The sequence below is a fragment of the Pelophylax lessonae genome (assembly GCF_965119305.1).
Source record: "Pelophylax lessonae genome assembly, chromosome: 3".
Taxonomy (NCBI): Eukaryota; Metazoa; Chordata; class Amphibia; order Anura; family Ranidae; genus Pelophylax; species Pelophylax lessonae.
Window position 1 is genome coordinate 354,876,302 of NC_138770.1, and position 19,787 is coordinate 354,896,088.

The following is a 19,787-nucleotide window of genomic DNA, read 5'->3' on the forward strand; positions in this document are numbered from 1 at the left end:
ATACGTAAATGGAAGAAGTTTGGAACCTCCATGACTCTTCCTAGAGCGGACCACCTGGCAATACTTAGCGATCTCAGGAGGTGACCAAGAACCTGATGGTCACTCTGACAGAGCTCCAGTCTTTCTCTGTGGAGAGAGGAGAACCTTCCAGAAGAACAACAATCTCTCCAACACTCCACCAATCAAACCTATATGGTAGAGTAGCCAGACAGAAGCCACATCTCAGTAAAAGACATATGACAGCCCTCCTGGAGTTTGCCAAAAGGCACCTGAAGGATTCTCAGATCATGAGAAACAAAATTCTCTGGTCTGATGAAACAAAGATGGAACTCTTTGGTCTAAATGGCAAGTGTCATGTCAGGAGGAAATGAGTCACCGCTCACCATCTGGCCAATACAATCCCTACAGTGAAGCATGGTGGTGGCAGCAGCATGCCGTGGGGATGTTTTTCAGTGGCAGGAACTGGGAGACTAGTCAGGATCAAGGGAAAGATAAATGCAGCAATGTAGAGAGACAGCCTTGATGAAAACCTGCTCTAGAGCACTGGACCTCAGACTGTGGAGAAGGTTTATCCTCCAACAGGACAATGACCCTAAGCATACAGCCAAGATAACAAAGAAGTGGCTACGGGACAACTCTGTTAATGTCCTTGAGTGGCCTAGACTTGAACCCGATTCAACAAATCTGAAGAGATTTGAAAATGTCTGTACACCAATGCTCCCTATCCAACCTGATGGAGCTTGAGAGGTCCTGCAGAGAAGAATGAGAGAAGAATGGGAGAAACTGCCCAAATATAGGTGTGCCAAGCTTGTAGCATCATACTCAAAAAGACTTGAGGCTGTAAGCCTTGGTGCCAAAGGTGCTTCAACCAAGTATTGAGCAAAGGCTGTGAATACTTCTGTACATGGGAATTTTGTTTGTAATTTACAAAGATTTCAATCAAACTTCTTTTACGTTGTCATTATGGGGTATTGTTTGTAGAATTTTGAAGAAAATAATGAATTTAATCAATTTTGGAATAAGGCTGTAACATAACAAAATGTGCAAAAAGTGAAGCGCTGTAAATACTTTCTGGATGCACTTTACAATACATACTTACATTGGTTCAACCTGGAGCAATGTAACCATGTAAAAATTGCCATACCTAAACTTCAGCTTTAAAGTGTAACTCCACTTTTATTGAGGAAAAAACATTCTCTTCTGGGTGATCTATGTACAAGGCAAGGATTTTATCAAACTTTGTTGCAGATTCCTACCTTTTGTTATTCTGAAGAAACCACTGTTTGTTCCTCTGTGGCCCTGTTCTGAGTCGGTCTAATGGGAGTGGTTTCATAGTTATCAATCAGCTGTGGCAGCTGCAGAGCCTTAATGGGGAAATCTGCTGGGCCTGCATGCCTTTAGACGTGTTCCTATTGGGAGTATGTCACCAAAAATGCCATTTTTGTTGCAGGGGATGCCTAAAATCTGACTTCTGGGAAAATTGGTGAGCCAAACACACAAACAGGAAATTATGTTTCTGGGGTGTGGTCAGTACACATTCTGTGTACAGAACAGCTCCAGGTAGCCATATTGCATTGCATTTTCAGAAAATTACAGCGGCCGCAGATTGAAAAGGAAAGGTAATTTTTAATAGCATTCAATTACGATATGATTTGTGTCGCAATTGTATACGCTATATTGTTTTTTCTTTATTTGCTATTTTTTTCCCCACAAAAGTGGAGTTACCCTTTAAGCGCACAATGTTTTTTTTTTTTATATAAGGTCAAGGAAAAAAAAATTAGAAACTTTATAATTTTTTTTTTTTTTTTAGGTGAATTACCATGTAAATAGTGTCTTTAAAACGCACTGAGAATCCATATGCCATCCTTTCTTCTGAGGAGAGAGGTGACAAGGAAAAATATGTTGTTTATGAGCTGCTTGCGGATTCTCAGTTTATCAAACTATGCCAATGATTCTGAATGTGAAACAGAATCAGAGCTCAGGGACCAAAGTGCAAAACTCTACAGAGGAGAGAAGAAATAATTGGTAGTGTGACCAGAACAAGGACAAAGGAACATAGCACTGTGCTACAAGCACCTAACACTAGCAGAGGGTGTCGCAGACAGCTCTTATTAATCTGTCCCTGACAAACATTACATACCGCACAATTTTAGGAAAGTGACATAGCACTGAATAATATTCGACGGTGGTAATCTTTCATGTTTGGCTGAAAAAATACAACTTAGGTAGTTTTACATTTCTACATGCCGGTTTGACCACTTTCCAACGAGTTTCCAACTATTTATAGACACTACACTTGACAGGGTACAGATTTCACAAATATCTGATTATGATATATATCACTGGCCCATCTGTAAAATTATTCTCACATTTAGTGACTTCCATATGCTTAGCAACTATATTTGGCTTCACTTATCAACATAAAATCTAATAAAAGGATAGCATTGCATAGAATACTTGGTATGTCTGTCTGCTTTGTAGGAGTATCAAAATAGGTTCATATTTACTGCGTTGTAACCTTTAGGGCTGGTTCACACCTCAAAAACGCACCCCAGATCCGATGCGTTTTTGCATGCCCATTTTTATGCATTCCAGATGTTTTTTTTTTTTTTCTTTTTTCCTTTTTTTTTTTCTTTTCATTGTACTGGGGCCCAGTGTGTTTTTGATGCATGCCAGTGCGTTTTTGATGCAGAAAAAAAAAAAAATGCACCAGACTGCATATGGTGTGAACTGGCGCCTAACCCACAATCACGTAGGCGCGTAGGGGTCTATTTATAAAGCAACAGTATAGTCTTTAAAAAAAAAAAAAAAAATACACAAATAACTACACATTTATAAAGCACAATTGGGTATTTTAACCAGTTCTGGACCGGAAGGATTTACCTCCCTAATGACCAGGCCATTTTTTGAAATACGGCACTGCATTATTTTAACTAACAATTGCGCGGTTGTGTGACGCTGTACCCTAAAAAAAAAAATTATCTCCTTTTTTCCCCACAAATAGAGCTTTCTTTGGTGGTATTTGATCACCTCTGCGATTTTTATTTTTTGTGCAATAAACAAAAAAGGAGCGACATTTCTGAAAAAAAAAAACAATACTTTTTTACTTTCAGCTATAAAACATTCCCAATAAAAAAAAATTGAAAAATCTAATTTTTATATCATTTTAAGCCAGTTTGTGTTCTGCTACATATTTTTGGTAAAGAAAAATCCCAATAAGTGTATATTGATTGGTTTGTGCAAAGGTTATCGCGTCTACAAACTAGGGGAAAGATTTATGTCATTTTTATTTATTTTTTTACTAGTAATGGCTGCGATCAGGGATTTTTAGCGGGACTGCGACATTGCGGCGGACAGATCAGGAACCTAACTTACATTTTTGTCACTTTTGAGGGGACCAATGACATTACAACAGTAATCAGTGCTAAAAATATGCACTGTTACTGTACTAATGACACTGGCAGGCAAGGGGTTAACACCAGGGGCGATCAAAGGGTTAATGTGTCCCTAGGGGGTGCTTTCTAACTGTGTGGGGGGATTTATTTACTGAAAAAACACATAGACCTGTGTTCCTAAATAGGAGGAACACATGACCCATGTTAATAACTGACAGAACAGCGGTCTGCAGTGTTTACAACTGCAGGCGGCCGTTTGGTCTACACAGGGAGCAATTGCGGGTGCCTGGAGGCAATCGCGGCCGCGGGGTCCGCAAAGTGGCTTACCCTGTGGCAAATGGGCGCTAGCGGTCCCACAAAGTGACGTATAGGTAAGCCGATTCACGGGACAGAGCCGACCTACCCCAATATATGTACGGCAGCTGGTTAGCAAGTGGTTATAAATGTGCTTTTCTTCCTGCTTGTTTTGGGTCTCTAAAGCAGACAGAGCACAATTAGGCCTAGATGAGACATTGTTTTAGCCCCCCCCCCCCTTAAGCTGCAAAGGCTTCTGGGACAAGGATGTACACATGCCGTGGCAACAATTCTTTGCTTCATGTTCACAGCAAAAATGATAACCTATACAGCAGGCATTACCACTGCCACATGTACCATATTCAACTGAACTGGGGCCACACCGCAACTTCCCTGCAATTACATGGTTTTGGTGCAGGCTTTACAGTGTTAAAACAGACTGAGGAGATGACATGACGCCTCTCAGCCACCACAAAGCTCTGGGTACAGTATTAAGTAGAGAGAATTCCATGACAAACTGCATGCCTCACAATACGGCCTGCATTTTATGAAAGGCACATAAAATAAAGGCCGTGGTGTGAAGTAAATTTGGGTTCACAGCAGACAGCAGTTCCCCTCACTTAGGCTCGGTTCACACTGCAGCGGCACGACTTTCGGGGCGACCTGTGAAATCGTGTGCACCGCGACTTCGGCACAACTTGCACAAACTTCATAAAGTGAATGTCTATGCAAGTCGCCTCCAGGTCGCCCCGAAGTAGTACAGGAACCTTCTTCTAAGGCGGAGCGACTTGTGTCGCTCCTATTAGAACGGCTCCTGTACTACACAGTGGGAGCGTGACAGACCGCGACTTGTCAGGCTGACCAAGTCGCGGTCCAAGTCGGATCAATGTGAATGCGGTCTTACTGTGAGGGCAGAAATGTCTCTAACAGAGACACAGACAAAAATAAAAAAACATATTTAGCAGAGTACAAAAGGTTTACATCACATAGAATTTACATTTACATAGAAATAGTTGTATTGCTGTCTGTGGCTAACCCCTATCCCTGCCCCCCCTTTCCCTTTCGCCATGACAATTGCAACCCCCATTTCCTTTATGGGCATCTCAGGGCCAAGAAGTCCAAAAAGAACTGCCCCAAAAATATAAAAGAAATACATCACAGAAATTTTAACTTTTTCCTGCTCAATAAAAAAATTTACAGTAGCTGAATTAGTCTGACTCAAGTGGGGCTAGGCCGTTGGGAGTAATTGTAGCTAAATTTGTGTAGATAAATGAGCAACTACATTCTATACTTCAGAGATGGGAATAATGAATATTAACCACTTCTGGACCGGAAGATTTTCCCCCTTAATGACCAGGCCATAATTTGCGATTCGTGCGACGCTGTACCCAAAAAAATTGATTGATTTTTTTCCCAAAAATAGAGCTTTCTTTTGGTGGTATTTAATCACCTCTGCGATTTTTATTTTTTGCGCAAAAAACAAAAAAAAGAGCGAAAATTCTGAAAAAAAAACATTATTTTTCACATTCTGCTATATAACACTCTCAAAAAAAAATAAAAAAAACTTAACATCAAAATTTTTTAACATTTTAGGCCAATTTGTTTTCTGCCATATATTTTTGGTTAAAAAAAATTGCAATAAGCAATTTGATTGGTTTGCGCAAAGGTTATAGCATCTACTAACTACTGGAAAGATTTATGTCATTTTTATTGTTTTTTTTTTTTTTTACTAGTAATGGCGGCGATCTGCAAATTTTTGCGGGGCTGCAACATTGCGGCGGACAGATCAGACCCCTAACTGACATTTTTGACACTTTAGGGGGGACCAGTGACATTACTACAGTAATCAGTGCTAAAAATATGCACTGCTACTGTAATAATGACACTGGAAGGGAAGCGGTTAACACTGTGGGTGATCAAGGGGTTAAATGTGAGCCTAGGGGAGTGATCCTAACTGTGGGGGCATGGTTTGTGAAATGATCACAGAGACCTGTGATCCTATATAGCAGGATCACAGGGGCTCTGTAATCATTCCAGGGAGAAGAACGGTCAGATGTGTTTACAACAGCTGACCGTTCTTCGCTCTTAGAAGGGAACGATCGCGGGTGTCAGGCGGCAATCGGAGCCGCCAGCCCCGTGCATCGGAGTCCCCGCTGCCGAGTGGGGGCAGGAGGGCGCCAGCGTCGGCGTACGCTCACCCCCTAGCTGCAAGCGCGTGACTGACGTAGGTCTACGTCGGTTTGCGCAGGAGAGCCGCACTGCTGCAGTAAATCGGCGGCGGGCGGTCGGGAACAGGTTAAAGTGTATCTAAAACCAAGAACATAAAATGTAGTATATTACAGCTTACCCATCCTTAGATGTGGTGGCTGCATTCGTTTCATTTGTTCATTTTTCTTTTATCTGTTCATCTGGCAAGTAACACATCTCTGGTCTTAGGGTGACTATGCTCAATCCTCTACAGCAGGGATATGCAAACTGTGGCCCTCCAGCTGTTGCAAAACTACAAGTCCCATCATGCCTTTGCCTCTGGGTGTCATGCTTGTGGCTGACAGAGTCTTGCTATGCCTCATGGGACTTGTAGTTCTGCAACAGCTGGAGGGCCACAGTTTGCATACCCCTGCTCTACAGTGTCTATGACGTATCAACAAAGCCAGGGCTGTTCCTTTCATGAGACCAACTGAGGTATAGTGCATCCGGAAAGTATTCACAGCGCCTCATTTTTTCCACATTTTGTTATTCCAAAATAGATTAAATTCATTATTTTCCTCAAAATTCTACAAACAATACCCCATAATGACAACGTAAAAGAAGTTTGTTTGAAATCTTTGCACATTTATTAAAGATAAAAACGAAAAAAATCCCATGTACATAAGTATTCACAGCCTTCGCTCAATACTTTGTTGAAGCACCTTTGGCACCAATTACAGCCTCAAGTCTTTTTGAGTATGATGCTACAAGCTTGGCGCACCTACAGTATTTTTGGACAGTTTCTCCCATTCTTCTTTGCAGGACCTCTCAAGCTCCATCAGGTTGGATGGGGAGTGTCGGTGCACAGCCATTTTTTCACATCTCTCCAGAGGTGTTCAATCTGGTTCAAGTCTGGGCTCTGGCTGGGCCACTTAAGGACATTCACAGAGTTGTCCCGTAGCCACTCTTTTGTTATCTTGGCTGTTTACTTAGGGTCGCTGTCCTGCTGGAAGATGAACCTTCGCCCCAGTCTGAGGTCCACAGTGCTCTGGAGCAGGTTTTCATCAAGGATGTCCCAGTACATTGCTGCATTTATCTTTCCCTTGATCCTGACTAGTCTACCAGTTCCTGCTGCTGAAAAACATCCCCTCAGCATGGTTTTGCCACCACCATGCTTCACTGTGGTATTGGCCAGGTGATGAGCTGCGTCTGGTTTCCTCCAGACATGATGCTTGGCATTCAGGTCAAAGAGTTCAATCTATGTTTTTTCAGACTAGAGAATTTTGTTTCTCATGGTCAGAGTCCTTCAGGTGCCGTTTGGTAAACTCCAGACAGGCTGTCATGTGCCTTTTACTGAGGAGTGGCTTATGTCTGGCCACTCTACCATACAGGTCTGATTGGTTGTGTGCTGCAGAGATGGTTGTTCTTCTAGAAGGTTCTCCTCTCTGCACAGAGAAACACTGGAGCTCTGTCATCAGGTCCTTGGTCACCACCCTGACTAAGGCCCTTCTCCCCTGATCGCTCAATTTGTCCGGGCGGCCCACTCTAGGAAGAGTCCTGATGTCATGCCAAAGGCTGTGAATACTTATGTACAGGGCCAGATTAACGTAGGGGCTATTGGAGCTGCAGCTCCAGGCCCCTACCTTTTATATAGGCCCCGGGTTCGCTCTTCTGTCACTTGTAAACACAGAAGTCTGGCTTCTATGCTCGCTTCCCCAGGCAGCTCTCTCAGAACCTCCCCACACAGCACGAAGGCCGGACAAGGAGGGACAGTTGCCGATGCATGGATGTGTTTATGGGCTTCAGAGACAGCATCCCATGTTGAATTAGGCATGCATGGCTGCACCCTTCCTCCTCTGGGTGCATGCCAAGGCACGGCCCTTAAGGCCCTTCAAAATCCTCAGCACCAAGCCCATGATGCTCTTAATCCGGCCCTGCTTATGTACCTGAGATTTTTTCCTTTTTTTAAATAAAGTTGCAAAGATTTCAAACAAACTGCTTTCATATTGTCATTATGGGGTATTGATTTTAGAATTTTGAGAAAAATAATGAAATTCCAGATGCACTGTAGATGCCTCAGGCAGCACTCAAAGTGTAGGTATAATGAAGACTGTTTTGGGCAGAAAAATGTCAGCTTTTCTTGTAGGGCTGTGTTTTTAGCCTTATATATCAATAAAACATACGCCTTTTCTACCCTGGAACTGTCCTGTGATGCAGACTATTACTAATATCCTATTGGAAGCGAACTGGCAAAAACCAATATCTGAGCTCTGGAGCCCCCCAATCTCATTGGGATATAGGGATTGAACATTTTGCTTGGATTTTAAATATGAATGAAATGGAAAACACTGAGGTTGAAGTCCCCGCATGGACACTCTTAGTCTTACTGCTGTTCAGTTACTATGCTTTCTACAGCGCTGTGCTCAGTGATCTTGTGTGACAGGTGAGACCTTTAATTAGCTATGCTGAGCCTGCACTTTATATTATATGCACACACACAGGCAGTGCTACCACTGACTGAGGTGGCCATTTTTACCATGGGGGGCATAACAAATTATCATCTTAGGCTGCATTTACCCCTGGCACAGTCCTAAGTATAGCCAACCTTGGGCAGCAGAAGGGTAGTGTCGTGAAGGGTAGTGTGGAGAAGGGTAGTGTTGGAGGGACTAACTATAGCCAAGCAGTTACAGAAACGGGGTTGCATTTCTTCTGGGATAAATGTTTTAACCATAAACTGTAAATAAAAGCTAACCATTGTAAGCACCTTTGTCAGTGGTGTAAATTTGGCCAAAATAAAAAATTACATATATGATACAATTTGTTACTAGCATTAACACAACAGTCTTTGTTTTTCTGAATCCTTCTGTATCATAGTTGTATTACCTGGTGATCCTGCCAGTATGTCTGTTGTTTTTCAAGCAAAGGTGGCAGCTAGAAGGTTGAGACAAACCGTTTACCACTGACGGGTGCTTACAGTTTTCAGCTTTTATATAAAACCTTTATTCCAAAAGACAAAAAACTATTGCTGTTACTGCCTTAAAAGTGTTAGCTGGAGTTTTCCTCTAAACTGTTATTGCATATACATCTTCTAGTGCAGTGTTTTTCAACCTTTTTTGTGCAAAGGCACACTTTTTTCATGAAAAAAATCACGAGGCACACCACCATTAGGAAATGTTAAAAAATGTAACTCTGTGCCTATATTGACTATATATAAAGTAATTCTCTTGAATAGGAATCAAATAGACACAAATAAATTATTTTATAATTCCCAGGTGAGAAGGGGTCCCTGTCCCCAGGAAAGGAGTCACTGTTCCCAGGGAAGGGGTCCCTGTCCCTAGGTGAGAAGGGGTCCCTGTCCCCAGGGGAGATAGTGTGGGGTATGGGATGGTGTGTGGGGGATGGGGTCATGTCACTCACATTTAGCAAGCTGCAGGACACTCATCCACAGTCACCTGGGCTTCTTCCAGCAGCAGCACGGATGGGCCATGGCGATCAGCATATCACTCGGAGGACGACCTGTGTATGACAGGGGGGAGGAGGAGGGCTGGCCTTGCAGACAACCCTGCTGTGTCCTCTGGCTCTCATAGTGCTCCTGGCTGTGTGCTTCACTTCATTCAGTTGATTTGCGTGGGAGCCGACTGGGGGGGGGGGGAGAGGGGGAGTGAGGTCGGGACTCTGGCTGGGGAAGAGTCGGACACTGTACTTAGTGGAACAGGAAGGGGGGGGACTCAAGACAAGGAGCAGCCAGTGCGGAGGTGAGCAGGAAGCTTTGCTGTCCACCCCCAGAGACGGCTCTAAAAATTACCAACTGCCTATTTAAAGAGCCGTCTCTGCCGCCCCTCTCGGCTTCCACCGGTTCCACGAACTTGTAAAATGTTAGTAACAGATTCGGTGGAACTGGTGAGAACCAGCTGAATCCCACCACTGCTTAACATGTGCTTCGGATGAAATTGGAATTTTTCCCACGGCACACCAGGCAATATCTCACAGCACACTAGTGTGCCGCGGCACAGTGGTTGAAAAACACTGTTCTAGTGTATCTAGTACAGTGTTTCTCAACTATGGTCCTCAGGGTACACTAACAGGCCAGATTTTAAGTATTACCTTGAGGAGATGCAGACTAGAATACTGCAATCACTGAGCAGCAAATAATATCACCTGTGATGTATTTCAGATATCTTGCAAACCTGGCCTGTTAGTGTGCCCTGAGGAGCGGAGTTTAGAAACACTGATCTAGTACTACCCTCTCCACTGATTGACAATGCTACTTTCCCTGGGTGGCTACATTGCTCCTCCATAGATACAGTGGAGGAGTGAATATAGACAGGACGTGTGTTTATAGCCAACCACCAGATGTAAAAAAACAAAAACAAAGCTTAAAAAAACATAGAAAACGAATGCAGCCACCACATCCAATGATTGGTAAGCTACAATATATTAAATACAGTTTGGTCTGTGAAAGGAAGTAGAAATATAACTATGTTATAAGGGGACTAAGAAAAACAGAGACTACTGTGTTAATACTAATGATGGACTGCATCATCTATGTAATTTTTCATGTGTCCATTTTTCCAACTTTAGATCAATTTAAAATTAAAGCTTTTATTATATTCTTTTAACCACTTGCCAAGTGCCTGCCGCAGATACACTGCGTCAGGCTGGCTCGGCTTCGCGAATCGACGTATGGGTACGTTGTATGGGTACGTTGGTTCGTGGGAGCGGTCCTAGGGGGCGAGCGTGCACCGCCGGCGGTGCGCTCCCGCCCCCACTAGGCAGCGAGGGGTGCTGATCCACGGGGCCAGTGGCCGCGATTGCCGCCTGGCACCCGCGATCCCTCCCCCGCTAAGAGAGAACGATGGTCAGCTGTTTTAAACACAGCCGACCGTTGCTCTCTCTGAAATGATCACAGAGCGTCTGTGATCCTCCTATTTAGGAACACAGGTCTCTATGATCATTTCACAAATCCCTCCCCCATACAGTTAGAAAACACTCCCTTAGGCTCACACTTAACCCTTTGATCCCCACTGGGTAAACTCCTTCCCTGCCAGTGTCATTATTACAGTAACAATGCATATTTTTAGCACTGATCACCGTAGTAATGTCACTGGTCCCCCCAAAAATGTCAAAAATGTCAGTTAGGGGTCCGATCTGTCTGCCACAATGTCAAAGTCCCGCTTAAAATTGCAGATCGCCGCCATTACTAGTAAAAATTAAAAATAAATAAAAATTACATAAATCTTTCGACTAGTTTGTAGATACGATAACTTTTGTGCAAACCAATCAAAATACGCTTATTGTGATTTTTTTTTTTTACCAAAAATATGTAGCAATATACAAATTGGCCTAAAAGGATGAAAAAATTAGATTTTTTATTTTTTTTTGGGGGGGGGGGGTATTATATAGCAAAATGTGAAAAATATTGTGTTTTTTTTTTTTTTTTTTTTTCAGAATTGTTGCTCTGTTTTTTGTTTATAGAAAAAAAAAAAAAATCGCACAGGTGATCAAATACCACCAAAAGAAAGCTCCGTTTGTAAGAAAAAAAGGGGATCAATTTTATTTAGGTACAGGGTCGCACAACGGCGCAATTGTTCGCAGTGCCAAATCGCAAAAAATGGCCTTGTCATTAAGGGGGCAAATCCTTCCAGTCCAGAAGTGGTTGAATACCACTCACTGCTGGTTGACTGGTAACTTTTCAGTGCTAACTGACTATAAAGCATGATGACTGATTTTGTTAGTTTTCTGTATTTGGATATCAACTGACTTTTCTAAGTGATGAATGATTCATTCAGACTAACCTTCTGAGTCCACTGACTATAGTGAATGGCTATGAGTCATACTGACTATGACTGACCTATACTCAGTGACTTTGACTGTCTGACATAACTAAGATGTAAATCATTTAAAAATATCTCCAAGGACGCTCTTGCCTAATCAAACATCACTGATTTATCATTTGAATTCATTAGACTGCCAAGGTACTGAAAAATATGAAAAATAATACAGGTAAAAATAAATGAATTATATAACCTTCTAATGTAAGTTTATTTATAAATGGTTTTGCATTTTAGATACATTATTAGGAATTAATTTATACCCATATTGAATTTCATACTGTACATTCCTTAGCATCAGCATAATGTAGTAAATCCAGAAACAAAACCAGTGTTACACTATATTGTCAAAAGTATTGGGACGCCTGCCTTTACATGCACATAAATGGCAATGGCATCCCAGTCTTAGTCCATAGAGTTCAATATTGTGTTGGCTCACCCTTTGCAGCTATAACCACTTCAACTGTTCTGGGAAGGCTGTCCACAAGGTTTAGGAGTGTGTCTATGGGAATGTTTGACCATTCTTCCAGAAGGGCATTTTTGAGGTTAGGCACTGATGTGGACAAGAAGGCCTGGCTCACAGTATCTGCTCTAATTCTTACCAAAGGTGTTCTATTGGGTTGAGGTCAGGACTCTGTGTAGGCCAGTCAAGTTCTTCCATCCCCAAACTCGCTTATCCATGTGTTTATGTACCTTGCTTTGTGAAGTTGTCCAAATCACTTGGTGGAGGGGGATTATGGTATGGAGTTGTTTTTTTAGGGGTTGGGCTTGGCTCCTTCGTTCCAGTGAAGGGAACTCTTAAGGAGTCTCTTAAGGAGTCAGCATACCAAACCATTTTGGACATTTTCATGCTCCCAACTTTGTGGGAACCGTTTGGGCATGGTCCCTTCCAGTCCCAACATGACTGCGCACCGGTGCACAATGCAAAGTCTATAAAAACATGGATGAGTGAGCTTGGGGGTGGAGAAACTTGACTGGCCTGCACAGAGTCCTGATCTTGACCTGAACCCAATAGAACAACTTTAGGATAATTTAAAGCGGAGCCTACGAGCCAGGCCTTCTCGTCCAACATCAGTGCCTGACCTCACAAATGGGCTTCTGGAAGAATTGTCAAACATTCCCAAAGATACACTCCTAAACCTTGTAGACAACCTTCAATGAAGAGTTGAAGCAGTTTTAGCTGCAAAGGGTGAGCCAACTCAATATTGAACCCTATACACTAAGACTGGAATGCCATGAAAATTCATGTGCATGTAAAGGCAGGTGTCCGAATACTTTAAAAAATATAGTGTATTTTTTCATGTGTTGGGAAACACCTCCTGAGGAAGTCACATGTACGTGACATGACGCAACGCGTAGGGCATGTACAGAGCGGAGGCATTTGGCGCAATTGTACGAGCTCAGCGCTCTTGGAGTTTATACACAGTACTGTCATATAAAAAGGGAGTAATTCAGCTGTTCTTTACCTATTAAACATTCATAAAACGATATTACACCATTGAGAGTCTTCTTTTACATTTTTAACTACGTGGAGTATAGCGGGAGGGCCCGCCAGAAGCATAATAGAGGAAATAGCAACTACCATAGAGATTTACCTACTGGACAGATCTGAGAAGGACTCCCAGAGGCAGGAGGAGACTGACCAAATTAACATCTAAGATATCTGCACTGCATATGCTGTTTACTCACACCAATAAGGTGAGAGGCTAAGGAGCACATAGGTGTCACAGCACTGGGAAGAAGAGACATCAGACAACATAATTGTATGGTGAAGGGAAACACTAACACTAAACCACGACACAATTTGCAGATGGACTTTTAATCTATGCTTTTATCATAAATATCATGAGATGTCACAAAATGTTGGATATCAGACACTGCATTGATATAAGCACGGAATAGAGCAGAAGTTGACAATTTCTTTGGCACTAATTATTTTGAAGATTGTATATATTGCACAGTATGGGAATTTATATATATATCTGAGTTTCTAAGTTTGTCATTAATCTTTATTAGTCATGGTTTAACTAATTTGGTGTCTGCAGCAGTTGTTTTGTTTACCATTTAAAGTGATAGCGTGGGAGCACAGGGTTCACATGCTGGGAAACCTGTTTTTGCATAATTTCAATAACATTGGTTATTAAGATATACATATATAAATATATAGAGTGTTTATTTAGTGGTTTGATTACTTTTTACTATAAAATCTATGACCATTTATGCCCATTAATTATTATTAAAGACTAAGTGCAGCCAAAATCTACAGCAGAAAACCCAGCATAAGGAACTTAACTTACAGTCAGTAGGATGTGTGTGGTGGAACTACCAGTGGTGGTAATACCAGGGTTGCAGCAGTCGCTTTTGACTGGGCCCTGGAGTTCCACCACTGTGGGGGGGGGGCCCACCATTCTGCCACTGTGGGGGGGACGCCCGTCCGTTCTGCCACTGTGAGGGGGCCCGCCCACCATTCTGTCACTGGGATGGACGCACCCCGGCTCGCCCGTCCGTTCTGTCACTAGGAAGGTCCACCCCTGCCCGTCCCCACCTTTTCTGTCATTGGTAGGGTCCACCTCGCCCGCCCATTCTGTCACTGACACTGAGCCTGTACTGATAATCCCCCCTCCCTAGCATGGATAGGAGACAGCCAATCTGCTCCTTCTCCTCCTGCCCCTCTCCTGTGTGTACCATGGGAAGTGTGAAGCTTAGCAGTTGAATATTGCAACGGAACCACAACCCGCACTGCACTTGTGGACTTCCATCAGTATACGGCTTCCTCCCAGTCGTGAACATAGATATCAGATTTTCCAGCCGCCCCTATACAAAGCTAGCTGACAACTTAGCTTGTACTGGAATCTCCTGTTTATTGAACAGTCACACAGAATTTATATACAGCATGGACCTCCCCCTCCTGATCAGATTACCCCATCAGGTCAGGGGTTGCCTGATTACAATATCATTTGCAGATGAAATTGTATACAGAATATATACTCAAAGCCTAGGGCGACCATAAAGGTGAATGGGGTGTTCTTGGAACCGGTTTGGATTTATAACGGTACGAGACAGGGCTGCCCCCTCTCTCTGTTACTCTTTGCCCTCTTCCTGGAACCCTTCCTCGCCAAGGTCAGGCTACACCCTGACATTACTGGAGTCCCCATGGGCCCCGATACTCACAAGATCTCAGCTTACGCAGATGATCTCCTCTTCTCTCTCTCTAATCCCCTGATTTCTATACCTAACCTTCTGAAAGAATTTGAGATGTACGGAGAGGTTTCCAATTTAAAAATTAATTATACCAAATCCGAGATAATGGGTGTGGAGCTATCCACGTCACTACGGGACCAGCTGCAACAGAATTTCACCTTTAAATGGGCACCAATAGCCTTGAAATACCTGGGCACACTGCTCCCTCCAGACCCGTCCGAGGTTTTTAAACTCAATTTCCCGCCCCTCCTGAGTAATATACACTCGTTGAACAAATGGACGCTGGGCCTCCATACATGGTTTGGTCGTTGCAACATTGTGAAGCTGTCCGTTCTCCTGAAGCTCCTCTACCTGTTTCAAACTCTACCAATGCATATCCCGGCATCCTTTTTTAGACAGGTTGATGCTCTCTTTGCAAACTTCATCTGGGCTGGAAAGCGCCCCAGGACCAACAAACGCGTCCTGACGCTACCTAAATCACACAGAGGCATATCGGTCCCTGACTCACTGCGATACTATCAGGCCGCCCACCTTACCAGATGGGTGGACTGGTGTAGGCATGAACGGCTGAAGCAGTGGACGGGTCTGGAGCTCTCTCTCTTCTCAGTCTTTCTCCCCAGAGCCCCATTGTGCTCCCGAGACCCTCCGGTAGAAGTCAAACAACATCCATTTATTGGACCTACCCTGCGGACTTGTGCCGACGCGCTCTCCAGACGGGGCCTTTAGCCCCCACCCTCCCCTATGTTCCCCATCCTGGGCAACCCTGCCTTTCCCCCAGGGTGTGAAAGGGGACAGTTTTGAGACTTGCTGGAGGGGGGCCGCTTCCAGGCATCACACTTTCTATCCTCAAATGAATGGCCCTCCCTCCTGCTCTTGATGGATCCTCGGGGACCCTTTGTCCTAGCCTGTTGGCAGGCGCTCCAGCTTGCTCATTTCCTACGTGGCCTGGGCTCGCCCTCATTATTTGGTAGACCCCTGACGCCTTTTGAAACTTTACTCTCGGGGGGAGGTCCCCTGCCCCACGCTCTCTCTCAGATGTATATGCCCTCCTTTCCTCACCACCGGAGGACTTCGTACTCCTGGGCATATTGAAATGGGAGAATGAGATGAATAGGACGTTCTCCTCGGTGCAAAGATGGAATATTACCCACCTAGCGCTCAAATCCTCCATATGCACCCGTATGCAGGAAGCGAATTACAAACTACTCATGCACTGGTATTACACTCCCACTAGACTTAAACGCTTCTTCCCCGAATCCTCAGATAGATGTTGGCGGTGTCATGAGGACCGGGGCACGTTACTGCATATTTTCTGGGATTGTCCCATGCTTTGAAACTTCTGGAGAGAGGTTCGGAGGATTTCCCAAAAGATAGCTCACCATCCTATTACCGATGACCCAGCCTTTTTTCTTCTGCACTGTTCCAGTATCCCACTCAAACGATATAAGAGGTAAGTACTCCGCCATCTCCTTAACGCTGCCAAGGCTTGTATCAGCCTTTATTGGAAAGGCTCGGTGCCTCCCTCGATTTCTCAGTGGTTACACAGGGTGAAGGTTAACAACACGTATGAGGACCTGGTGCTGTCTTCGCAGAGTCGGAGGGAGCAATACTTCAAAACTTGGGATTGCTGGAACATGTTCGCATTTTCGGATGAGGGACAGGCTCTGCATGGGGGATCTTCTGACGCTTGAGCCTGTAGCTTGGTACTCCCCACTGGGTTCCTCTTCTCCACTTCTCCTCCCCTCCTCTTCTGCTCCCCATTCCATTTTTTTCTCTTTACTCTGCTCCCCCCCCCCCTCTCCTTCTCCTGTCTTCCTGCCCCCCCCCCCCTCCCTTGCCCTAATATTTGAAAATCACATTTCTCGGCTCTGTAGGGAGCCCATTTATAACACAACACAAGAATGCATTATGCTCTTTACTTTTTGCTCCTACCTCAGTCCGTCGGACTGCAGACTACAGTTGGTAATGCATATTTCTTATGTCTGAGTTGTACCTCATGATGTTCAATGTTGTAACTTTTATTGTTTACTTATTATTACTGTTCTTCGGGCCATATTTATGGTCCAGTGCTGTGTTGCTTATGTGCCTTATTATATAAATAAAGAATTTGAAATTGTATACAGAAATAGAATTAACCTGAACTAATTATCTAGCCATCTGGACAGAAACAATATGCGAGTTCATTAACAATTAACAATGGGACAGACAGGCTTAACAGAATCCACATCACATCTCAATACACAAAAAATAGGGAGAGTCTGTCTCTGCCATTGAAGTTCAATATACATTAGCACAAGTGTAAACACAGACCCCCATTGGAAGCAATCCAAGCCATATTCTCTGTGCCCACTAAGTATATGTCTATCACTCCCAGTGACGGTGAGTACCGTCACAAATATGATCATTCACACTTCCTGCTGTGCACACGGGAGAAGGGTGGGAGGAGAAAGAGCAGATCGGCTGTCTCCTATTGCATCAGTGCGAGGTAAGAGGGAGGGAGAACTGCTAGTGCAGGCTCTGAGTCAGAGAGGGACACTCTCAGCTCAGAGTACTGCTGTTAGGCACTGATAGGCCGCATTGATGAGGCACTGATAAGTGTCACTGATAGGCAGTGATAGGCAACATTGATGAGCACTAAGTGGCACTAAAAGACAGAACTGATAGGTGGCATTGATGAGCACTGATAGGCAGCGTTGATGAGCACTGATAGGCGACACTGCTAGGCAGCATTGATGAGCACTGATAGGCGGCATTGATGAGCACTGATAAGTGGCACTGATAGGCAGCATTGATTAGCACTGATAAGTGACAGCACTGATAGGCGACATTGATGAGCAATGATAAGTGGTACTGATAGGCGGCATTGATAAGCACTGATAGGTGGCACTGATAGGTGGCACTAATAGGCAGCATTGATGAGCACTGATAGGTGGCACTAATAGGCAGCATTGATGATCATTGATAGGTGACACTGATAGGCAGCCCTGATGAGCACTGATAGGTGGCATTGATGAGCACTGATAGGCAGCAGTGATGTGCATTGATGAACACTGATAGGCAGCATTGATGGGCACTGATAGGCGGTATTGATGAGCATTGATTTGTGGCACTGATAGGCAGCACTGGTGGGCACTGATAGGTGGCACTGGGGAGTACTGATAGGCAGCATTCATGAGCACTGATAGGTGGCACTGATAGGCAGCACTAATGGACACTGATAAGCAGCATTCATGCGCACTGATAGGGAGCACTGATAAGGCTGCACTGATAATCAGGACACTAATGATCAGAGCCCTGATTATCAGTGACAACAATGTACTTGCTGGCTGACAGCTCTCCTTTCCTCACACAGACACAGAGTAGTAAGAAAGGAGTGCCGATAACCGACAAGTCTGTTTACATATGATCAGCTGATCAAATGGTAAAGAGCCACTGTGATTGTACGAATTCACAGATAATGTTGAATGCACGCCCCAGGGGGCACGTGGGAGGCAGGGTCCTGCGAGGATGTCCATGGATGCCCTCCCAGCCCTAGAAGCCCGGAGCTGGGATGGAAGGGGGGGCAGGGGGCCCTTCATGGTTTCATGGTTCTTGCACCGGGGCCCTGGAGGTTCTAGTTACCTCCCTTGTATTGATCTTCCAGTACAGCGTGGGTTAATAGAAACATGATCTTTGAATAGAGGGGGTGGAGCTGTCATTCTCCCTGTTCTCCATTTTTTAGATCATGTTCCATTCACATAAGCTGTAGTATGGCTTCTATGAATGGCATAGCTGAGCCGAAACGGTGGGCATAGAACAGAAGAGGAATCTGCTCAAGGAAGCCATCCTACTGACTAAGTTATGTCCCTTGTGCTGATTTGTCTGTGTTTTGCCTTTAACAGTAATGATAGTATTACTGTACTATTAAAAGCTGTGAACCATTTGTTAAATTGCTTGAGCTGAATTTTAGCACTTGGCAGGCTGGGTTGGAGAAGACACTAATGATCTCATTTATGGTGTTTTGGCTCTAAACGTTACTGCAAAGCCTTTAATTGTATGCTTAGAAGCAAGGACACTCACCAACAATACTTAATTCCCTACTGTTATTCTTCTTCATAAAACAGGGAAAGTCATGAAAGAGTCTTTACAGTACAAGTGCCTCAATTTATAAATCCCATGGAAGAGTCTTTACAGTAAAAGTGCCTCAATTTATAAATCCCATTTGGAATAATATATGCTATACTGAGTTAAGTAAACTAAAGTGCTGACAAACCCAGGGTATTAGCTGTCTGCATCTTTTATGTGAATCTAATAAACTAAACTAAATTATTTTAGAACACTATAGAGGGAATTTAACCGCTTGCTGACCGCCGCAAGTAGATTTACTGCGGCGGTCAGCCCCTGCCAGGCAGAGTGACGTTAATTAACGTCACTAGCCTGGGAGGGTCTGGGGAGCAAGTGCGCCCGCGGAGGCGCACTCCCGCGCGGTCACGGACCCCCCCGCGCGTGTGACCAGCGGACCCGATGTCCGCCGGTCACTCGGCGATCGTCAGGGGAGAGGGAGAATGTCAGGCAGCTTGTGTAAACAAGCCACCTGTCATTCTCCTCGCTGTAAAGACACCGATCACACGGATCTAGTATGTAGATCCGTTGATCAGTGTCCTTACAGCTCAAGCCACAGCCAATCACAGTAGAAAGCACGCCCCTAGGGACACACACAGCCCCTCCCTCCCAAATAAAGTTAACCCCTTCACTACCAGTGTATTTTTACAGTAACAGTGCATATGTATAGCACTGATTACTGTAGAAATGTCACTGGTAACCCCAAAAGTGTCAAAAATGTCAGTCAAGGGTCCGATCTGTCCGCCGCAATGTCGCAGTACCGCAAAAAAAAAATCGC